This window comes from Mus pahari, chromosome 21 (assembly GCF_900095145.1).
Source record: "Mus pahari chromosome 21, PAHARI_EIJ_v1.1, whole genome shotgun sequence".
Taxonomy (NCBI): Eukaryota; Metazoa; Chordata; class Mammalia; order Rodentia; family Muridae; genus Mus; species Mus pahari.
The window spans coordinates 13,309,047-13,314,546 of record NC_034610.1 but is presented as its reverse complement, the minus strand read 5'-3'; positions in this window follow the sequence as shown (position 1 = coordinate 13,314,546).

Sequence of the window (5,500 nt, the reverse complement as noted above, 5' to 3'; positions counted from 1 at the left end):
TCTCTCTCTCTCTCTCTCTCTCTCTCTCTCTCTCTCTCTCCTTCTCTCTCTCATCTTTGTATGTGTTCTCTTTCACACACACACATAGAGATAGATAATAGATAATAGATAGATAGATAGATAGATAGATAGATAGATAGATAGATAGATAGATAGATAGATAGATAGATGATAGATAAAGACGCAATAAACAGGAAATAACAAGTTTCTGTTTTTCACATTACGATGTGACTAAGTCACATGAAAAGTGATACATCTAATGTATAAGGACAGGGCCTTCTAACATTGTATGTGATATTTCCATATCAGAGATTGTGCCTAGACTCAGTTGAGGCTAGTGCAACTAAGTACTAGTATAAGTAGCTCACTAACAGCAGAAATCCTTTCAGGACTGAAAGTTTGCATCTGTGAACAGAATAAATCTGAGTAATGGAGGAGAGAGGTGGTTGAATCATGAAGGATCATCTCTCCAGAGAGCTCCTCTGGGTTGGTGCACCCAGCTACTCATTGTTTCCAGTCATGGCAGAACCTATAATGAGACAGCTTTCTGAGGTCCATTTTCAATCATTCATTCTACTCATGAGCCATCTCTAAAGATATCACTATTGAGTTCCCAAAACACAAAAAGGGGTGACACAGGCAGAAATTTTACCTAGACTTGCTTCTATATGAGCTCTGCTCTAAGAGTTGTAAATACAAAAAATCAAGCACCCACCACAGAACCAAATTTGCTAAAGATTCCAATTCTCAATCTTAGATGATAGCTGATAGCAAAGACCTGGGGAAAGACAAACTGAGTCCCTCAAAGCAATGCAGAATTGTGGTAATTAACATGCATTTAACTTAGCATTCCAACTACTAATATGTCTATTTCACTTGGTTTGATATAGAGGACAGATTTCTGCCACCCATGCTATTAGATAGATTTAATCCCTCTGAGTTGGTTTTCCATAGTTTTCTCTGTGGAAAACAAAACAACCTAAGTAACAGAAAATAGATAGGGCAAAATTAGCAAACAAAATGCTGTGATCCTTGAGTGTTGCAGTGAGATGCAGGGATAGAAAACAAGTAGGATGGAAAGGCAGAAATCAAAATTTCAGTGTGAGTCTCATCAAAATATTGTCCATAGAAAGTATACTTTCTGGATCTTGGATGTGGCTCAAATGGTAGAGTGCTTAAAATTTTTACGTGGCATGTATGAATGTCTTGGTTGAATTCCCAGCACTGCATTAACTGGCTATAGTGAAACATGTCTGTAACCTCAATACTTAGTAGAAAGATGTAGGATAATCAAAAAGTCCAGGGTCATCCTATTGTATGTTAGACTGAGGTCAGCCTAGGCTGTGTGATATCAGCTTAAACACAGAACAAACATGCAACACCTCACAGTCACCAACACTTACATTTCTGGCCTGCTTACCCAATAACATAGCTTAGAAAGATGTCAGTGAAACAGTAAAGGATTAAAATTTTACTTCTTCCATGTTGGGTTTTGCATCACAGTTCAGAACTCTCAAGATGCTTCATACTGAGTGTTCAGGACAAATAATAAATGTCATATTTTCTATTTTCTATTTACTGTGATTGTGTGTGTGTGTGTGTGTGTGTGTGTGTGTGTGTGTGTGTGTGTGTGTGTGTTTTAGTAGAAATACTGTTAAAGGGGAGATGGGGGTGTGAGATTTCCTGAATCTCCAGTTACTGGCATTTGTAAGTTGCCACACATGAGTGATGAGAACATAGTTTTAGGTATCCTACAAGTTCAAAAGGGAATTTTAACTGATAAGGCATCTCTTCACTCCCCTTTCTCTGATTTTTCCCAAATAAATGATGCACAGTGGTAGAAAAAAAATGGCTCAGTGTTTAAGAATACTTGTTACTCTTTCAGATGACCTGAGGCCAGTTTTCATCTGCCATAACAAGCAGGTCACAATTGCCTGTAACTTTCACATCCAGGGTATCTCACACCTTCTTTTTCCTCTCTCTCTCTCTCTCTCTCTCTCTCTCTCTCTCTCTCTCTCTCACTTGCTCTGTGTGTGTGTATTTGTGTGTGTGTGTGTGTGTGTGTGTGTGTGTGTGTGTGTACTCTATGGTACAACATAAAAGCACTTACTAGTTTCCCTGTGGCTGGGTGAGGGTGAAAAGCTAGCTGTATTAAATAGCAGTAAGAATATTGGCAGAATCTCTGGATATATTCATAATCTTAAACTGTGAAAATAAGTGTGTGTGTGTGTGTGTATTTGCATCATACTAAAATTTTGCACTTTAAACTTAGATAAATTGTGAGTTATTACAAATACTTCAATACAGCTATATGACTAAAGGAATATGCAAAACAAAGTCAAAGTGACAAGGTCTTAGAATCTGGGGAACGCAAATCTAAAGCTACTAGCAGAAAAGGTATGATGTGATATGACCTGACAGCTATTGTTTTCTTGTTTTCGTGGAACAAACTAACTCGCCCTTTTTGTATTCAAGAGTATAGTTTAGTTAACTCTTTGCTTCTCTGTGACTTTTACAGTACAGAATGAGTAAATTTCAGAGACAGAACCTCCTCAATAATAGCAAACAGAAAAGGACATCAGGAGGCTTAGGTACTGGAATCTACAGTGGAATCTACATGTTTTCTTAGCTGCAAAGTACTGGCTCTGGAATCAGGCAGGGGATGCCAACATGACATTTTTGAAGAGACTAGCTATCTGTTGGCAATACCACTGTTTTCATGCTAGAGTTAGATGATTTTGTAGCTTCAGTATCATGGCTTTAGAATTTAATGGGACACATTATTGAGAACCTCTTGGCCCCATAATTCATAGAAACCAAGTCAATATTTTCAAAAGTCTTTGTCTTGGCTCCAGAAGTTGGGGTTTTGTCAGTATCACTTATAAATTGTATATTTCTGTGCTGAAATGAGTGTGGGTAAATTCTGTTACCCCATGTTCACTCACAACTACTAGGTGTAAGTAAACCAGATACCTCTGAGTGTCTGTGTGTATATGTGTGCTTATGTGTTTATTTTTGTGTCTGTGTATGAATATACAGAACAGGAACCATGGTTCTACAGTCTGAACATACAACGTAGCATTCTCCAACTGCTACATTAAGAGAAAAGTAAATCTAGAATATTAAAACCCTCATACTCAGTCTTAGTGCTCTGGCAAGATATTCTGATGTCCTTGGACATTCTTGCCTGCTGTTTTTCAGACTCTTTCATCTTTCCATCAACACAGAACAGTGAATTACACAGGTGAAACTATCCTGAGGCCTGTAAGAAATGCTCTGACCTATCCAACCCCTATCATGTCCTCCCTTCATAGTCATTCCCATACCTAACTGGAAAATGAACTAAAAAGAATCACTCACCAGAACCAAGCTCTGCTGCTACAACGGGGTCAGGACTGCAGCCCTCTGTAAGCTCAGATAATATCCAGCCAGTGCAGTTATAGATCCTGAGGATCCCTGAGTTCACCTCTCCACCTGAAGCTGCAATTACCTTGTCACCTACTGAGCTCTGACACCTTGTACAAAGGGACCATGATGCACCTGTGCACAATCTGTAAATCCAGTTCCAGACATCAGCCACTCCTGGGGATTGATAGCTAATTGTGAGATAATTAGCATTAATGAAAACTTCCCTGAGTCCACTTCCAAATACAGAAAAAAGTTTCCTCAGCATCACAGCCATGATCTGTCACGTTCAGGACAGAACTTGTGCTAGTGTTTCAAAATAAGGATCAGAAGGCTGTTGTGAAAATGGATGTTTAAATACTATCAAGGCTTGGACACATGCTCACCTCACAATTTTGGCAAACGTGGAAAAGCCTATCCCATTCACCTTCTCCAATTTGAACCTTTGGAACAGCATGAATCTAGGGCAGCAAGGAGAATACAGGACATATTCTACTTCTAAATCTATTTCACCCTTCTTACTGAGTCTCTTTTGTGAGTAGTTTTAATTCACAACCAGAACATTTTGGGCTAAGGCAAAGGATAAGTAAGTAAATGCCATTGCAGTGCAAGGATGGGTACCTGAATTCACAGCCTAAAGTCCCATGTAAAATCCTTGCACCAGTGTAAGTATATACACCTCTCAGTGTTCTGAAGTTCAGGTTGATTCATTGTAGTGTTCTTTTTGTTTCCACTTGGTCAATTTCAGCCCTGAGATTGATTATTTCCTGCCGTCTACTTCTCTTGGGTGATTTTGCTTCTTTTTGTTCTAGAGCTTTCAGATGTGCTGTCAAGCTGTTAGTGTATTCTCTCTCCAGTTTCTTTTGGGAGGCACTCAGAGCTATGTGTTTTCCTCTTAGGACTGTTTTCGTTGTGTTCCATAAGTTTGGGTATGTTGTAGCTACATTTTCATTAAACTCTAAAAAGTCTTTAATTTCTTTATTTCCTTGATCACGTTAACATTGAGTGTTGTTCAGCTTCCAAATGTATGTGGGCTTTCTATTATTTACGTTGTTATTGAAGATCAGGCTTAGTCCATGGTGATCTAATAGGATGCATCTAATTATTTAAATATTTTTGTATCTGTTGAGGACTGTTTTGTGAACAATTACATGGTCAGTTTTGGAGGAGGTACCATAAGGTGATGAGAAGAAGGTATATCCTTTTGTTTTAGGATAAAATGTTTATAGATATCTGTTAAGTCATTTGTTTCATAACTTCTCTTAGTTTCACTGTGTCTCTGTTTAGTTTCTGTTTACATGATCTGTCCATTGCTTGGAGTGGGGTGTTGAAGTCTAACATTATTATTGTGTGCAGTGTAATGTGTGCTTTGAGCTTTAGTAAAGTTTCTTTATGAATATGGGTGCACTTACACTTGAATATCGAGCACAGATGTTCATAATTAAGAGTTCATCTTGGTAGATTTGACTTTTGATGAGTATAAACTGTCCTTGATTTTCTTTGTTGATAACATTCGGTTGAAAGTCAATCTTATTTGATATTAGAATAGCTACTCCAGTTTGTTTCTTGGGACCATTTACTTGGAAATTTTTTTTCCTGCCTTTTAGTCTGAAGTAGTGTCTGTCTTTGTCACTGAGATGGATTTCCTGTATGCAGCAAAGTGTTGGGTTCTGTTTATGTAGCCAGTCTGTTAGTATATGTCTTTTTATTAGGGAATTGAGTCCACTGATATTAAGAGATATTAAGGAAAGTAATTGTTGCTTCCTGTTATTTTTGTTGTTAGAGTTGAGACTCATGTGGCTATCTTCATTTAGGTTTGTTGAAAGATTACTTTATTGCTTTTTCTAGGCATAGTTACCCTCCTTGTGTTGGAGTTTTCCCTTCTAGCTTTCATAGTCTCTGGTGAGAAGTCTGATGTAATTCTGATAGGTCTGCCTTTATATGTTACTTGACCTTTCTCCCTTATTGCTTTTAATATTCTTTATTTATTTACTGCATTTAGTGTTTTGATTACTATGTGATGGGAGAAAATTCTTTTCTGCTCCAGTCTGTTTGGAGTTCTGTGGGCTTCTTGCATGCTCATGGGAATCGCTTT